Raw genomic sequence first — 18,323 nt, 5'->3', positions numbered from 1 at the left:
CTGTTGGAGGAGAAGGTATTTGTGTGTGTTTGGTTTTGTATTGTTAGTATCTGTCTGTGTATGGGCTTTGTGCTGGGAGAGAAGCTGAGCCCTGATTAGGGGGCGGGGCTTCCCTGACTAGGGTTCCTATAAAGGTATCAGCCAGTCAGGCAGCGGCACAGACAGCTGCAGCGGCACAGGAGCTCGCAAACAGAGCTGTAAACAGGGGAGTTTGAGTGGGAGTTCTGTTGGAGGAGAAGGTATTTGTGTGTGTTTGGTTTTGTATTGGTGGTATCTGTATGTGTAGGGGCTTTGTCCTGGGAGAGAAGCTGAGCCCTGATTAGGGGGCGGGGCTTCCCTGGCTAGGGGTCCTATAAAGGTAGCAGCCAGTCAGGCAGCGGCACAGACAGCTGCAGCGGCACAGGAGCTAGCAAACAGAGCTGTAAACAGGGGAGTCTGAGTGGGAGTTCTCTTGGAGGAGAAGGTATTTGTGTGTGTTTGGTTTTGTATTGGTAGTATCTGTATGTGTAGGGGCTTTGTGCTGGGAGAGAAGCTGAGCCCTGATTAGGGGGCGGGGCTTCCCTGACTAGGGGTCCTATAAAGGTAGCAGCCAGTCAGGCAGCGGCACAGGAGCTAGCAAAGAGAGCTGTAAACAGGGGAGTTTGAGTGGGAGTTCTGTTGGAGGAGAAGGTATTTGTGTGTGTTTGGTTTTGTATTGGTAGTACCTGTATGTGTAGAGGCTTGGAGGGGCTTTGTGCTGGGAGAGAAGCTGAGCCCTGATTAGTGGGCGGGGCTTCCCTGACTAGGGGTCCTATAAAGGTAGCAGCCAGTCAGGCAGCCGCACAGACAGATGCAGCGGCACAGGAGCTAGCAAACAGACCTGTAAACAGGGGAGTTTGAGTGGGAGGAGAAGGTTTTTGTGTGTGTTTGGTTTTGTATTGGTAGTATGTGTGTGTGTAGGGGCTTTGTGCTGAGACACAGGCTGAGCCCTGATTAGGGGGCGGGGCTTCACTGACTAGGGGTCCTATAAAGGTAGCAGCCAGTCAGGTAGTGGCACAGACAGCTGCAGCAGCACAGGAGCTAGCAAACAGAGCTGTAAACAGGGGAGTTTGAGTGGGAGTTCTTTTGGAGGAGAAGTTATTTGTGTGTGTTTGGTTTTGTATTGTTAGTATCTGTATGTGTAGGGGCTTTGTGCTGGGAGAGAAGCTGAGCCCTGATTAGGGGCGGGGCTTTCCTGACTAGGGGTCCTATAAAGGTAGCAGCCAGTCAGGCAGGGGCACAGGAGCTAGCAAGCAGAGCTGTAAACAGTGGAGTTTGAGTGGGAGTACTGTTGGAGGAGAAGGTATTTGTGTGTGTTTGGTTTTGTATTGGTAGTATCTGTATGTGTAGGGGCTTTGTGCTGGGAAAGAAACTGAGCCCTGATTAGGGGGCGGGGCTTGACTGACTAGGGGTCCTATAAAGGTAGCAGCCAGTCAGGCAGCGGCACAGACAGCTGCAGCGGCACAGGAGCTAGCAAACAGAGCTGTAAACAGGGGAGTTTGCGTGGGAGTTCTGTTGGAGGAAAAGGTATTTGTGTGTGTGTTTGGTTTTGTATTGGTGGTATCTGTATGTGAAGGGGCTTTGTGCTGGGAGAGAAGCTGAGCCGTGATTAGGGGGCGGGGCTTCACTTACTAGGGGTCCTAGAAAGGTATCAGCCAGTCAGGGAGCGGCACAGACAGCTGCAGCGGCACAGGAGCTAGCAAACAGAGCTGTACACAGGGGAGTTTGAGTGGGAGTTCTGTTGGAGGAGAAGGTATTTGTGTGTGTTTTGTTTTGTATTGGTAGTTCCTGTATGTGTAGAGGCTTGGAGGGGCTTTGTGCTGGGAGAGAAGCTGAGCCCTGATTAGTGGGCGGGGCTTCCCTGACTAGGGGTCCTATAAAGGTAGCAGCCAGTCAGGCAGCCGCACAAACAGCTGCAGCGGCACAGGAGCTAGCAAACAGAGCTGTAAACAGAGGAGTTTGAGTGGGAGTTCTGTTGGAGGAGAAGGTATTTGTGTGTGTTTGGTTTTGTATTGTTAGTATCTGTATGTGTAGGGGCTTTGTGCTGGGAGAGAAGCTGAGCCCTGATTAGGGGGCGGGGCTTCCCTGACTAGGGGTCCTATAAAGGTAGCAGCCAGTCAGGCAGCGGCACAGGAGCTAGCAAACAGAGCTGTAAACAGGGGAGTTTGAGTGGGAGTTCTGTTGGAGGAAAAGGTATTTGTGTGTGTGTTTGGTTTTGTATTGGTGGTATCTGTATGTGTAGAGGCTTGGAGGGGCTTTGTGCTGGGAAAGAAGCTGAGCTCTGATTAGTGAGCGGGGCTTCCCTGACTAGGAGTCCTATAAGGTTGCAGCCAGTCAGGCAGCGGCACAGGTGCTATCAAACAGAGCTGTAAACAGGGGAGTTTGAGTGGGAGTTCTGTTTGAGTAGAACGTATTTGTGTGTGTTTGGTTTTGTATTGGTAGTATCTGTGTGTGTAGGGGCTTTGTGCTGGGACAGAAGCTGAACCCTGATTAGGGGGCGGGGCTTGACTGACTAGGGGTCCTATAAAGGTAGCAGCCAGTCAGGCAGCGGCACAGACAGCTGCAGCGGCACAGGAGCTAGCAAACAGACCTGTAAACAGGGGAGTTTGAGTGGGAGGAGAAGGTATTTGTGTGTGTTTGGTTTTGTATTCTTAGTATCTGTATGTGTAGGGGCTTTGTGCTGGGAGAGAAGCTGAGCCCTGATTAGGGGGCGGGGCTTCACTGACAAGGGGTCCTATAAATGTAGCAGCCAGTCAGGCAGCGGCACAGACAGCTGCAGCGGCACAGGAGCTAGCAAACAGAGCTGTAAAAAGGGGAGTTTGAGTGGGAGTTCTGTTGGAGGAGAAGGTATTTGTGTGTGTTTGGTTTTGTATTGGTGGTATCTGTATGTGTAGGGGCTTTGTCCTGGGAGAGAAGCTGAGCCCTGATTAGGGGGCGGGGCTTCCCTGGCTAGGGGTCCTATAAAGGTAGCAGCCAGTCAGGCAGCGGTACAGGACCTCGCAAAAAGAGCTGTAAACAGGGGAGTTTGAGTGGGAGTTCTGTTGGAGGAGAAGGTATTTGTGTGTGTTTGGTTTTGTATTGGTGGTATCTGTATGGTAGAGGCTTGGAGGGTCTTTGTGCTGGGAGAGAAGGTGAGCCCTGATTAGGGGGCGGGGCTTCACTGACTAGGGGTCCTATAAAGGTAGCAGCCAGTCAGGCAGCGGCACAGACAGCTGCAGCGGCACAGGAGCTAGCAAACAGAGCTGTAAACAGGGGAGTTGGCGTGGGAGTTCTGTTGGAGGAGAAGGTATTTGTGTGTGTTTGGTTTTGTATTGTTAGTATCTGTCTGTGTATGGGCTTTGTGCTGGGAGAGAAGCTGAGCCCTGATTAGGGGGCGGGGCTTCCCTGACTAGGGTTCCTATAAAGGTATCAGCCAGTCAGGCAGCGGCACAGACAGCTGCAGCGGCACAGGAGCTCGCAAACAGAGCTGTAAACAGGGGAGTTTGAGTGGGAGTTCTGTTGGAGGAGAAGGTATTTGTGTGTGTTTGGTTTTGTATTGGTGGTATCTGTATGTGTAGGGGCTTTGTCCTGGGAGAGAAGCTGAGCCCTGATTAGGGGGCGGGGCTTCCCTGGCTAGGGGTCCTATAAAGGTAGCAGCCAGTCAGGCAGCGGCACAGACAGCTGCAGCGGCACAGGAGCTAGCAAACAGAGCTGTAAACAGGGGAGTCTGAGTGGGAGTTCTCTTGGAGGAGAAGGTATTTGTGTGTGTTTGGTTTTGTATTGGTAGTATCTGTATGTGTAGGGGCTTTGTGCTGGGAGAGAAGCTGAGCCCTGATTAGGGGGCGGGGCTTCCCTGACTAGGGGTCCTATAAAGGTAGCAGCCAGTCAGGCAGCGGCACAGGAGCTAGCAAAGAGAGCTGTAAACAGGGGAGTTTGAGTGGGAGTTCTGTTGGAGGAGAAGGTATTTGTGTGTGTTTGGTTTTGTATTGGTAGTACCTGTATGTGTAGAGGCTTGGAGGGGCTTTGTGCTGGGAGAGAAGCTGAGCCCTGATTAGTGGGCGGGGCTTCCCTGACTAGGGGTCCTATAAAGGTAGCAGCCAGTCAGGCAGCCGCACAGACAGATGCAGCGGCACAGGAGCTAGCAAACAGACCTGTAAACAGGGGAGTTTGAGTGGGAGGAGAAGGTTTTTGTGTGTGTTTGGTTTTGTATTGGTAGTATGTGTGTGTGTAGGGGCTTTGTGCTGAGACACAGGCTGAGCCCTGATTAGGGGGCGGGGCTTCACTGACTAGGGGTCCTATAAAGGTAGCAGCCAGTCAGGTAGTGGCACAGACAGCTGCAGCAGCACAGGAGCTAGCAAACAGAGCTGTAAACAGGGGAGTTTGAGTGGGAGTTCTTTTGGAGGAGAAGTTATTTGTGTGTGTTTGGTTTTGTATTGTTAGTATCTGTATGTGTAGGGGCTTTGTGCTGGGAGAGAAGCTGAGCCCTGATTAGGGGCGGGGCTTTCCTGACTAGGGGTCCTATAAAGGTAGCAGCCAGTCAGGCAGGGGCACAGGAGCTAGCAAGCAGAGCTGTAAACAGTGGAGTTTGAGTGGGAGTACTGTTGGAGGAGAAGGTATTTGTGTGTGTTTGGTTTTGTATTGGTAGTATCTGTATGTGTAGGGGCTTTGTGCTGGGAAAGAAACTGAGCCCTGATTAGGGGGCGGGGCTTGACTGACTAGGGGTCCTATAAAGGTAGCAGCCAGTCAGGCAGCGGCACAGACAGCTGCAGCGGCACAGGAGCTAGCAAACAGAGCTGTAAACAGGGGAGTTTGCGTGGGAGTTCTGTTGGAGGAAAAGGTATTTGTGTGTGTGTTTGGTTTTGTATTGGTGGTATCTGTATGTGAAGGGGCTTTGTGCTGGGAGAGAAGCTGAGCCGTGATTAGGGGGCGGGGCTTCACTTACTAGGGGTCCTAGAAAGGTATCAGCCAGTCAGGGAGCGGCACAGACAGCTGCAGCGGCACAGGAGCTAGCAAACAGAGCTGTACACAGGGGAGTTTGAGTGGGAGTTCTGTTGGAGGAGAAGGTATTTGTGTGTGTTTTGTTTTGTATTGGTAGTTCCTGTATGTGTAGAGGCTTGGAGGGGCTTTGTGCTGGGAGAGAAGCTGAGCCCTGATTAGTGGGCGGGGCTTCCCTGACTAGGGGTCCTATAAAGGTAGCAGCCAGTCAGGCAGCCGCACAAACAGCTGCAGCGGCACAGGAGCTAGCAAACAGAGCTGTAAACAGAGGAGTTTGAGTGGGAGTTCTGTTGGAGGAGAAGGTATTTGTGTGTGTTTGGTTTTGTATTGTTAGTATCTGTATGTGTAGGGGCTTTGTGCTGGGAGAGAAGCTGAGCCCTGATTAGGGGGCGGGGCTTCCCTGACTAGGGGTCCTATAAAGGTAGCAGCCAGTCAGGCAGCGGCACAGGAGCTAGCAAACAGAGCTGTAAACAGGGGAGTTTGAGTGGGAGTTCTGTTGGAGGAAAAGGTATTTGTGTGTGTGTTTGGTTTTGTATTGGTGGTATCTGTATGTGTAGAGGCTTGGAGGGGCTTTGTGCTGGGAAAGAAGCTGAGCTCTGATTAGTGAGCGGGGCTTCCCTGACTAGGAGTCCTATAAGGTTGCAGCCAGTCAGGCAGCGGCACAGGTGCTATCAAACAGAGCTGTAAACAGGGGAGTTTGAGTGGGAGTTCTGTTTGAGTAGAACGTATTTGTGTGTGTTTGGTTTTGTATTGGTAGTATCTGTGTGTGTAGGGGCTTTGTGCTGGGACAGAAGCTGAACCCTGATTAGGGGGCGGGGCTTGACTGACTAGGGGTCCTATAAAGGTAGCAGCCAGTCAGGCAGCGGCACAGACAGCTGCAGCGGCACAGGAGCTAGCAAACAGACCTGTAAACAGGGGAGTTTGAGTGGGAGGAGAAGGTATTTGTGTGTGTTTGGTTTTGTATTCTTAGTATCTGTATGTGTAGGGGCTTTGTGCTGGGAGAGAAGCTGAGCCCTGATTAGGGGGCGGGGCTTCACTGACAAGGGGTCCTATAAATGTAGCAGCCAGTCAGGCAGCGGCCCAGACAGCTGCAGCGGCACAGGAGCTAGCAAACAGAGCTGTAAACAGGGGGTTTGAGTGCGAGTTCTGTTGGAGGAGAAGGTATTTGTGTGTGTTTCGTTTTGTATTGGTAGTATCTGTATGTGTAGGGGCTTTGTGCTGGGAGAGAAGCTGAGCCCTGATTAGGGGGCGGGGCTTCCCTGAATAGGGGTCCTATAAAGGTTGCAGCCAGTCAGGCAGCGGCACAGGAGCTATCAAACAGAGCTGTAAACAGGGGAGTTTGAGTGGGAGTACTGTTGGAGTAGAAGGTTTTTGTTGTTTGGTTTTGTATTGGTAGTATGTGTGTGTGTAGGGGCTTTGTGCTGAGACAGAAGCTGAGCCCTGATTAGGGGGCGGGGCTTCACTGACTAGGGGTCCTATAAAGGTAGCAGGCAGTCAGGTAGTGGCACAGACAGCTGCAGCAGCACAGGAGCTAGCAAACAGAGCAGTAAACAGGGGAGTTTGAGTGGGAGTTCTTTTGGAGGAGAAGGTATTTGTGTGTGTTTGGTTTTGTATTGTTAGTATCTGTATGTGTAGGGGCTTTGTGCTGGGAGAGAAGCTGAGCCCTGATTTGGGGGCGGGGCTTCCCTGACGAGGGGTCCTATAAAGGTAGCAGCCATTCAGGCAGCGGCACAGGAGCTAGCAAACAGAGCTGTAAACAGGGGAGTTTGAGTGGGAGTACTGTTGGAGTAGAAGGTATTTGTGTGTTTGGTTTTGTATTGGTAGTATCTGTGTGTGTAGGGGCTTTGTGCTGGGACAGAAGCTGAGCCCTGATTAGGGGGCGGGGCTTCACTGATTAGGGGTCCTATAAAGGTCGCAGCCAGTCAGGCAGCGGCACAGACAGCTGCAGCGGCACAGGAGCTAGCAAACAGAGCTGTAAACAGGCGGGTTTGAGTGGGAGTTCTGTTGGAGGAGAATGTATTTGTGTGTGTGTTTGGTTTTGTATTGGTAGTATCTGTATGTGTAGAGGCTTGGAGGGGCTTTGTGCTGGGAAAGAAGCTGAGCCCTGATTAGGGGGCGGGGCTTCCCTGACTAGGGGTCCTATAAAGGTAGCAGCCAGTCAGGCAGCGGCACAGGAGCTACAAACAGAGCTGTAAACAGGGGAGTTCGAGTGGGAGTTCTGTTGGAGGAGAAGGTATTCGTGTGTGTTTGGTTTTGTATTGGTAGTATCTGTATGTGAAGGGGCTTTGTGCTGAGAGAGAAGCTGAGCCGTGATTAGGGGGCGGGGCTTCACTTACTAGGGGTCCTAGAAAGGTATCAGCCAGTCAGGCAGCGGCACAGACAGCTGCAGCGGCACAGGAGCTAGCAAACAGAGCTGTAAACAGGGGAGTTTGAGTGGGAGTTCTGTTGGAGGAGAAGGTATTTGTGTGTGTTTGGTTTTGTATTGGTGGTATCTGTATGTGTAGGGGCTTTGTCCTGGGAGAGAAGCTGAGCCCTGATGAGGGGGCGGGGCTTCCCTGGCTAGGGGTCCTATAAAGGTAGCAGCCAGTCAGGCAGCGGCACAGACAGCTGCAGCGGCACAGGAGCTAGCAAACAGAGCTGTAAACAGTGGAGTTTGAGTGGGAGTTCTGTTGGAGGAGAAGGTATTTGTGTGTGTTTTTGTATTGGTAGTATCTGTATGTGTAGGGGCTTTTTGCTGGGAGAGAAGCTGAGCCCTGATTAGGGGGCGGGGCTTGACTGACTAGGGGTCCTATAAAGGTCGCAGCCAGTCAGGCAGCGGCACAGACAGCTGCAGCGGCACAGGAGCTAGCAAACAGAGCTGTAAACAGGCGGGTCTGAGTGGGAGTTCTGTTGGAGGAGAAGGTATTTGTGTGTGTTTGGTTTTGTATTGTTAGTATCTGTATGTGTAGGGGCTTTGTGCTGGGAGAGAAGCTGAGCCCTGGTTAGGGGGCGGGGCTTCCCTGACTAGGGGTCCTACAAAGGTAGAAGCCAGTCAGGCAGCGGCACAGGAGCTAGCAAACAGAGCTGTAAACAGGGGAGTTTGAGTGGGAGTTCTGTTGGAGTAGAAGGTATTTGTGTGTGTTTGGTTTTGTATTGGTAGTATCTGCATGTGTAGAGCCTTGGAGGGGCTTTGTGCTGGGAGAGAAGCTGAGCCCTGATTAGTGGGCGGGGCTTCCCTGACTAGGGATCCTATAAAGGTAGCAGCCAGTCAGGCAGCCGCACAGACAGCTGCAGCGGCACAGGAGCTAGCAAACAGAGCTGTAAACAGGGGAGTTTGAGTGGGAGTTCTGTTGGAGGAGAAGGTATTTGTGTGTGTTTGGTTTTGTATTGTTAGTATCTGTATGTGTAGGGGCTTTGTGCTGGGAGAGAAGCTGAGCCCTGATTAGGGGGCGGGGCTTGACTGACTAGGGGTCCTATAAAGGTCGCAGCCAGTCAGGCAGCGGCACAGACAGCTGCAGCGGCACAGGAGCTAGCAAACAGAGCTGTAAACAGGCGGGTTTGAGTGGGAGTTCTGTTGGAGGAGAAGGTATTTGTGTGTGTTTGGTTTTGTATTGTTAGTATCTGTATGTGTAGGGGCTTTGTGCTGGGAGAGAAGCTGAGCCCTGATTAGGGGGCGGGGCTTCCCTGACTAGGGGTCCTATAAAGGTAGCAGCCAGTCAGGCAGCGGCACAGGAGCTAGCACACAGAGATGTAAACAGGGGAGTTTGAGTGGGAGTTCTGTTGGTGGAGAAGGTATTTGTGTGTGTGTTTGGTTTTGTATTGGTAGTATCTGTATGTTTTGGGGCTTTGTGCTGGGAGAGAAGATGAGCCCTGATTAGGGGGCGGGGCTTCCCTGACTAGGGGTCCTATAAAGGTAGCAGCCAGTCAGGCAGCGGCACAGGAGCTACAAACAGATCTGTAAACAGGGGAGTTTGAGTGGGAGTTCTGTTGGAGTAGAAGGTATTTGTGTGTGTTTGGTTTTGTATTGGTAGTATCTGCATGTGTAGGGGCTTTGTGCTGGGAGAGAAGCTGAGCCCTGATTAGGGGGCGGGGCTTCACTGACTAGGGGTCCTAAAAAGGTATCAGCCAGTCAGACAGCGGCACAGACAGCTGCATCGGCACAGGAGCTAGCAAACAGAGCTGTAAACAGGGGATTTTGAGTGGGAGTTCTGTTGGAGGAGAAGGTATTTGTGTGTGTTTGGTTTTGTATTGGTGGTATCTGTATGTGTAGGGGCTTTGTGCTGGGAGAGAAGCTGAGCCCTGATTAGGGGGCGGGGCTTCCCTGACTAGGGGTCCTATAAAGGTTGCAGCCAGTCAGGCAGCGGCACAGGAGCTATCAAACAGAGCTGTAAACAGCGGAGTTTGAGTGGGAGTTCTGTTGGAGGAGAAGGTATTTGTGTGTGTTTGGTTTTGTATTGGTAGTATCTGTGTGTGTAGGGGCTTTGTGCTGGGACAGAAGCTGAGCCCTGATTAGGGGGCGGGGCTTCACTGACTAGGAGTCCTATAAAGGTCACAGCCAGTCAGGCAGCGGAACAGACAGCTGCAGCGGCACAGGAGCTAGCAAACAGAGCTGTAAACAGGCGGGTTTGAGTGGGAGTTCTGTTGGAGGAGAAGGTATTTGTGAGTGTGTTTGGTTTTGTATTTGTAGTATCTGTATGTGTAGAGGCTTGGAGGGGCTTTGTGCTGGGAAAGAAGCTGAGCCTTGATTAGGGGGCGGGGCTTCCCTGACGAGGGGTCCTATAAAGGTAGCAGCCAGTCAGGCAGCGGCACAGGAGCTAGCAAACAGAGCTGTAAACAGGGGAGTTTGAGTTGGAGTACTGTTGGAGTAGAAGGTATTTGTGTGTGTTTGGTTTTGTATTGGTAGTAACTGTGTGTGTAGGGGCTTTGTGCTGAGACAGAAGCTGAGCCCTGATTAGGGGGCGGGGCTTCACTGACTAGGGGTCCTATAAAGGTAGCAGCCAGTCAGGTAGTGGCACAGACAGCTGCAGCAGCACAGGAGCTAGCAAACAGAGCTGTAAACAGGGGAGTTTGAGTGGGAATTCTTTCGGAGGAGAAGGTATTTGTGTGTGTTTGGTTTTGTATTGTTAGTATCTGTATGTGTAGGGGCTTTCTGCTGGGAGAGAAGCTGAGCCCTGATTAGGGGCGGGGCTTCCCTGACTAGGGGTCCTATAAAGGTAGCAGCCAGTCAGGCAGCGGCACAGGAGCTAGCAAACAGAGCTGTAAAAAGGAAAGTTGGAGTGGGAGTTCTGTTGGAGGAGAAGGTATTTGTGTGTGTTTGGATTTGTATTGGTAGTATCTGTATGTGTAGAGGCTTTGTGCTGGGAGAGAAGCTGAGCCCTGATTAGGGGGCGGGGCTTCCCTGACTTGGGGTCCTATAAAGGTAGCAGCCAGTCAGGCAGCGGCACACGGGCTAGCAAACAGAGCTGTAAACAGGGGAGTTTGAGTGGGAGTTCTGTTGGAGGAAAAGGTATTTGTGTGTGTGTTTGGTTTTGTATTGGTGGTATCTGTATGTGTAGAGGCTTGGAGGGGCTTTGTGCTGGGAAAGAAGCTGAACCCTGATTAGGGGGCGGGGCTTCACTGACTAGGGGTCCTAAAAAGGTATCAGCCAGTCACGCAGCGGCACAGACAGCTGCATCGGCACAGGAGCTAGCAAACAGAGCTGTAAACAGGGGATTTTGAGTGGGAGTTCTGTTGGAGGAGAAGGAATTTGTGTGTGTTTGGTTTTGTATTGGTGGTATCTGTATGTGTAGGGGCTTTGTGCTGGGAGAGAAGCTGAGCCCTGATTAGAGGGCGGGGCTTCCCTGACTAGGGGTCCTATAAAGGTAGAAGCCAGTCAGGCAGCGGCACAGGAGCTAGCAAACAGAGCTGTAAACAGGGGAGTTTGAGTGGGAGTTCTGTTGGAGTAGAAGGTATTTGTGTGTGTTTGGTTTTGTATTGGTAGTATCTGCGTGTGTAGAGGCTTGGAGGGGCTTTGTGCTGGGAGAGAAGCTGAGCCCTGATTAGGGGGCGGGGCTTGACTGACTAGGGGTCCTATAAAGGTCGCAGCCAGTCAGGCAGCGGCACAGACAGCTGCAGCGGCACAGGAGCTAGCAAACAGAGCTGTAAACAGGCGGGTTTGAGTGGGAGTTCTGTTGGTGGAGAAGGTATTTGTGTGTGTGTTTGGTTTTGTATTGGTAGTATCTGTATGTTTTGGGGCTTTGTGCTGGGAGAGAAGCTGAGCCCTGATTAGTGGGCGGGGCTTCCCTGACTAGGGGTCCTATAAAGGTAGCAGCCAGTCAGGCAGCGGCACAGGAGCTACAAACAGAGCTGTAAACAGGGGAGTTCGAGTGGGAGTTCTGTTGGAGGAGAAGGTATTTGTGTGTGTGTTTGGTTTTGTGTTGGTGGTATCTGTATGTGTAGAGGCTTGGAGGGGCTTTGTGCTGGGAAAGAAGCTGAGCCCTGATTAGTGGGCGGGGCTTCCCTGACAAGGGGTCCAATAAGGTTGCAGCCAGTCAGGCAGCGGCACAGGAGCTATCAAACAGATCTGTAAACAGGGGAGTTTGAGTGGGAGTTCTGTTGGAGGAGAAGGTATTTGTGTGTGTGTTTGGTTTTGTATTGGTGGTATCTGTATGTGTAGGGGCTTTGTGCTGGGAGAGAAGCTGAGCCCTGATTAGGGGGCGGGGCTTCCCTGACTAGGGGTCCTATAAAGGTTGCAGCCAGTCAGGCAGCGGCACAGGAGCTATCAAACAGAGCTGTAAACAGCGGAGTTTGAGTGGGAGTTCTGTTGGAGGAGAAGGTATTTGTGTGTGTTTGGTTTTGTATTGGTAGTATCTGTGTGTGTAGGGGCTTTGTGCTGGGACAGAAGCTGAGCCCTGATTAGGGGGCGGGGCTTCACTGACTAGGAGTCCTATAAAGGTCGCAGCCAGTCAGGCAGCGGAACAGACAGCTGCAGCGGCACAGGAGCTAGCAAACGGAGCTGTAAACAGGCGGGTTTGAGTGGGAGTTCTGTTGGAGGAGAAGGTATTTGTGAGTGTGTTTGGTTTTGTATTTGTAGTATCTGTATGTGTAGAGGCTTGGAGGGGCTTTGTGCTGGGAAAGAAGCTGAGCCTTGATTAGGGGGCGGGGCTTCCCTGACGAGGGGTCCTATAAAGGTAGCAGCCAGTCAGGCAGCGGCACAGGAGCTAGCAAACAGAGCTGTAAACAGGGGAGTTTGAGTGGGAGTTCTGTTGGAGGAGAAGGTATTTGTGTGTGTGTTTGGTTTTGTATAGGTGGTATCTGTATGTGTAGGGGCTTTGTGTTGGGAGAGAAGCTGAGCCCTGATTAGGGGGCGGGGCTTCCCTGACTAGAGGTCCTATAAAGGTTGCAGCCAGTCAGGCAGCGGCACAGGAGCTATCAAACAGAGCTGTAAACAGGGGAGTTTGAGTTGGAGTACTGTTGGAGTAGAAGGTATCTGTGTGTGTTTGGTTTTGTATTGGTAGTAACTGTGTGTGTAGGGGCTTTGTGCTGAGGCAGAAGCTGAGCCCTGATTAGGGGGCGGGGCTTCACTGACTAGGGGTCCTATAAAGGTAGCAGCCAGTCAGGTAGTGGCACAGACAGCTGCAGCAGCACAGGAGCTAGCAAACAGAGCTGTAAACAGGGGAGTTTGAGTGGGAATTCTTTCGGAGGAGAAGGTATTTGTGTGTGTTTGGTTTTGTATTGTTAGTATCTGTATGTGTAGGGGCTTTCTGCTGGGAGAGAAGCTGAGCCCTGATTAGGGGCGGGGCTTCCCTGACTAGGGGTCCTATAAAGGTAGCAGCCAGTCAGGCAGCGGCACAGGAGCTAGCAAACAGAGCTGTAAAAAGGAAAGTTGGAGTGGGAGTTCTGTTGGAGGAGAAGGTATTTGTGTGTGTTTGGATTTGTATTGGTAGTATCTGTATGTGTAGAGGCTTTGTGCTGGGAGAGAAGCTGAGCCCTGATTAGGGGGCGGGGCTTCCCTGACTTGGGGTCCTATAAAGGTAGCAGCCAGTCAGGCAGCGGCACAGGGGCTAGCAAACAGAGCTGTAAACAGGGGAGTTTGAGTGGGAGTTCTGTTGGAGGAAAAGGTATTTGTGTGTGTGTTTGGTTTTGTATTGGTGGTATCTGTATGTGTAGAGGCTTGGAGGGGCTTTGTGCTGGGAAAGAAGCTGAACCTTGATTAGGGGGCGGGGCTTCACTGACTAGGGGTCCTAAAAAGGTATCAGCCAGTCACGCAGCGGCACAGACAGCTGCATCGGCACAGGAGCTAGCAAACAGAGCTGTAAACAGGGGATTTTGAGTGGGAGTTCTGTTGGAGGAGAAGGAATTTGTGTGTGTTTGGTTTTGTATTGGTGGTATCTGTATGTGTAGGGGCTTTGTGCTGGGAGAGAAGCTGAGCCCTGATTAGAGGGCGGGGCTTCCCTGACTAGGGGTCCTATAAAGGTAGAAGCCAGTCAGGCAGCGGCACAGGAGCTAGCAAACAGGGCTGTAAACAGGGGAGTTTGAGTGGGAGTTCTGTTGGAGTAGAAGGTATTTGTGTGTGTTTGGTTTTGTATTGGTAGTATCTGCGTGTGTAGAGGCTTGGAGGGGCTTTGTGCTGGGAGAGAAGCTGAGCCCTGATTAGTGGGCGGGGCTTCCCTGACTAGGGATCCTATAAAGGTAGCAGCCAGTCAGGCAGCCGCACAGACAGCTGCAGCGGCACAGGAGCTGGCAAACAGAGCTGTAAACAGGGGAGTTTGAGTGGGAGTTCTGTTGGAGGAGAAGGTATTTGTGTGTGTTTGGTTTTGTATTGTTAGTATCTGTATGTGTAGGGGCTTTGTGCTGGGAGAGAAGCTGAGCCCTGATTAGGGGGCGGGGCTTCCCTGACTAGGGGTCCTATAAAGGTCGCAGCCAGTCAGGCAGCGGCACAGGAGCTAGCACACAGAGATGTAAACAGGGGAGTTTGAGTGGGAGTTCTGTTGGTGGAGAAGGTATTTGTGTGTGTTTGGTTTTGTATTGGTAGTATCTGTATGTTTTGGGGCTTTGTGCTGGGAGAGAAGCTGAGCCCTGATTAGGGGGCGGGGCTTGACTGACTAGGGGTCCTATAAAGGTCGCAGCCAGTCAGGCAGCGGCACAGACAGCTGCAGCGGCACAGGAGCTAGCAAACAGAGCTGTAAACAGGCGGGTTTGTTTGGGAGTTCTGTTGGAGGAGAAGGTATTTGTGTGTGTTTGGTTTTCTATTTGTAGTATCTGTATGTGTAGAGGCTTGGAGGGGCTTTGTGCTGGGAAAGAAGCTGAGCCTTGATTAGGGGGCGGGGCTTCCCTGACGAGGGGTCCTATAAAGGTAGCAGCCAGTCAGGCAGCGGCACAGGAGCTAGCAAACAGAGCTGTAAACAGGGGAGTTTGAGTGGGAGTTCTGTTGGAGGAGAAGGTATTTGTGTGTGTGTTTGGTTTTGTATAGGTGGTATCTGTATGTGTAGGGGCTTTGTGTTGGGAGAGAAGCTGAGCCCTGATTAGGGGGCGGGGCTTCCCTGACTAGAGGTCCTATAAAGGTTGCAGCCAGTCAGGCAGCGGCACAGGAGCTATCAAACAGAGCTGTAAACAGGGGAGTTTGAGTTGGAGTACTGTTGGAGTAGAAGGTATTTGTGTGTGTTTGGTTTTGTATTGGTAGTAACTGTGTGTGTAGGGGCTTTGTGCTGAGACAGAAGCTGAGCCCTGATTAGGGGGCGGGGCTTCACTGACTAGGGGTCCTATAAAGGTAGCAGCCAGTCAGGTAGTGGCACAGACAGCTGCAGCAGCACAGGAGCTAGCAAACAGAGCTGTAAACAGGGGAGTTTGAGTGGGAATTCTTTCGGAGGAGAAGGTATTTGTGTGTGTTTGGTTTTGTATTGTTAGTATCTGTATGTGTAGGGGCTTTCTGCTGGGAGAGAAGCTGAGCCCTGATTAGGGGCGGGGCTTCCCTGACTAGGGGTCCTATAAAGGTAGCAGCCAGTCAGGCAGCGGCACAGGAGCTAGCAAACAGAGCTGTAAAAAGGAAAGTTGGAGTGGGAGTTCTGTTGGAGGAGAAGGTATTTGTGTGTGTTTGGATTTGTATTGGTAGTATCTGTATGTGTAGAGGCTTTGTGCTGGGAGAGAAGCTGAGCCCTGATTAGGGGGCGGGGCTTCCCTGACTTGGGGTCCTATAAAGGTAGCAACCAGTCAGGCAGCGGCACAGGGGCTAGCAAACAGAGCTGTAAACAGGGGAGTTTGAGTGGGAGTTCTGTTGGAGGAAAAGGTATTTGTGTGTGTGTTTGGTTTTGTATTGGTGGTATCTGTATGTGTAGAGGCTTGGAGGGGCTTTGTGCTGGGAAAGAAGCTGAACCCTGATTAGGGGGCGGGGCTTCACTGACTAGGGGTCCTAAAAAGGTATCAGCCAGTCACGCAGCGGCACAGACAGCTGCATCGGCACAGGAGCTAGCAAACAGAGTTGTAAACAGGGGATTTTGAGTGGGAGTTCTGTTGGAGGAGAAGGAATTTGTGTGTGTTTGGTTTTGTATTGGTGGTATCTGTATGTGTAGGGGCTTTGTGCTGGGAGAGAAGCTGAGCCCTGATTAGAGGGCGGGGCTTCCCTGACTAGGGGTCCTATAAAGGTAGAAGCCAGTCAGGCAGCGGCACAGGAGCTAGCAAACAGAGCTGTAAACAGGGGAGTTTGAGTGGGAGTTCTGTTGGAGGAGAAGGTATTTGTGTGTGTGTTTGGTTTTGTATAGGTGGTATCTGCGTGTGTAGAGGCTTGGAGGGGCTTTGTGCTGGGAGAGAAGCTGAGCCCTGATTAGTGGGCGGGGCTTCCCTGACTAGGGATCCTATAAAGGTAGCAGCCAGTCAGGCAGCCGCACAGACAGCTGCAGCGGCACAGGAGCTGGCAAACAGAGCTGTAAACAGGGGAGTTTGAGTGGGAGTTCTGTTGGAGGAGAAGGTATTTGTGTGTGTTTGGTTTTGTATTGTTAGTATCTGTATGTGTAGGGGCTTTGTGCTGGGAGAGAAGCTGAGCCCTGATTAGGGGGCGGGGCTTGACTGACTAGGGGTCCTATAAAGGTAGAAGCCAGTCAGGCAGCGGCACAGGAGCTAGCACACAGAGATGTAAACAGGGGAGTTTGAGTGGGAGTTCTGTTGGTGGAGAAGGTATTTGTGTGTGTGTTTGGTTTTGTATTGGTAGTATCTGTATGTTTTGGGGCTTTGTGCTGGGAGAGAAGATGAGCCCTGATTAGGGGGCGGGGCTTCCCTGACTAGGGGTCCTATAAAGGTAGCAGCCAGTCAGTCAGCGGCACAGGGGCTAGCAAACAGAGCTGTAAACAGGGGAGTTTGAGTGGGAGTACTGTCGGAGGAGAAGGTATTTGTGTGTGTGTTTGGTTTTGTGTTGGTGGTATCTGTATGTGTAGAGGCTTGGAGGGGCTTTGTGCTGGGAAAGAAGCTGAGCCCTGATTAGTGGGCGGGGCTTCCCTGACAAGGGGTCCAATAAGGTTGCAGCCAGTCAGGCAGCGGCACAGGAGCTATCAAACAGATCTGTAAACAGGGGAGTTTGAGTGGGAGTTCTGTTGGAGTAGAAGGTATTTGTGTGTGTTTGGTTTTGTATTGGTGGTATCTGTATGTGTAGGGGCTTTGTGCTGGGAGAGAAGCTGAGCCCTGATTAGGGGGCGGGGCTTCCCTGACTAGGGGTCCTATAAAGGTTGCAGCCAGTCAGGCAGCGGCACAGGAGCTATCAAACAGAGCTGTAAACAGGGGAGTTTGAGTGGGAGTTCTGTTGGAGGAGAAGGTATTTGTGTGTGTTTGGTTTTGTATTGGTAGTATCTGTGTGTGTAGGGGCTTTGTGCTGGGAGAGAAGCTGAGCCCTGATTAGGGGGCGGGGCTTCACTGACTAGGAGTCCTATAAAGGTCGCAGCCAGTCAGGCAGCGGCACAGACAGCTGCAGCGGCACAGGAGCTAGCAAACAGAGCTGTAAACAGGCGGGTTTGAGTGGGAGTTCTGTTGGAGGAGAAGGTATTTGTGTGTGTTTGGTTTTGTATTGTTAGTATCTGTATGTGTAGGGGCTTTCTGCTGGGAGAGAAGCTGAGCCCTGATTAGGGGCGGGGCTTCCCTGACTAGGGGTCCTATAAAGGTAGCAGCCAGTCAGGCAGCGGCACAGGAGCTAGCAAACAGAGCTGTAAACAGGGGAGTTTGAGTGGGAGTTCTTTCCGAGGAGAAGGTATTTGTGTGTGTTTGGTTTTGTATTGGTAGTATCTGTATGTGTAGGGGCTTTGTGCTGGGAGAGAAGCTGAGCCCTGATTAGGGGGCGGGGCTTCCCTGACTAGGGGTCCTATAAAGGTTGCAGCCAGTCAGGCAGCGGCACAGGAGCTATCAAACAGAGCTGTAAACAGGGGAGTTTGAGTGGGAGTACTGTCGGAGTAGAAGGTATTTGTGTGTGTTTGGTTTTGTATTGGTAGTATCTGTGTGTGTAGGGGCTTTGTGCTGAGACAGAAGCTGAGCCCTGATTGGGGGGCGGGGCTTCACTGACTAGGGGTCCTATGAAGGTAGCAGCCAGTCAGGTAGCGGCACAGACAGCTGCAGCAGCACAGGAGCTAGCAAACAGAGCTGTAAACAGGGGAGTTTGAGTGGGAGTTCTTTTGGAGGAGAAGGTATTTGTGTGTGTTTGGTTTTGTATTGTTAGTATCTGTATGTGTAGGGGCTTTGTGCTGGGAGAGAAGCTGAGCCCTGATTAGGGGGCGGGGCTTCCCTGACTAGGGGTCCTATAAAGGTAGCAGGCAGTCAGGCAGCGGCACAGGAGCTAGCAAACAGAGCTGTAAACAGGGGAGTTTGAGTGGGAGTTCTGTTGGAGGAGAAGGTATTTGTGTGTTTGGTTTTGTATTGGTAGTATCTGTATGTGTAGGGGCTTTGTGCTGGGAGAGAAGCTGAGCCCTGATTAGGGGGCGGGGCTTGACTGACTAGGGGTCCTATAAAGGTCGCAGCCAGTCAGGCAGCGGCACAGACAGCTGCAGCGGCACAGGAGCTAGCACACAGATATGTAAACAGGGGAGTTTGAGTGGGAGTTCTGTTGGTGGAGAAGGTATTTGTGTGTGTGTTTGGTTTTGTATTGGTAGTATCTGTATGTTTTGGGGCTTTGTGCTGGGAGAGAAGATGAGCCCTGATTAGGGGGCGGGGCTTCCCTGACTAGGGGTCCTATAAAGGTAGCAGCCAGTCAGGCAGCGGCACAGGAGCTAGCAAACAGAGCTGTAAACAGGGGAGTTTGAGTGGGAGTTCTGTTGGAGTAGAAGGTATTTGTGTGTGTTTGGTTTTGTATTGGTAGTATCTGCATGTGTAGGGGCTTTGTGCTGGGAGAGAAGCTGAGCCCT

This window comes from Lepidochelys olivacea (assembly GCF_965140295.1).
Source record: "Lepidochelys olivacea isolate rLepOli2 genome assembly, chromosome: 16".
NCBI classification, from domain to species: Eukaryota; Metazoa; Chordata; order Testudines; family Cheloniidae; genus Lepidochelys; species Lepidochelys olivacea.
This window is presented reverse-complemented; position numbering follows the sequence as displayed.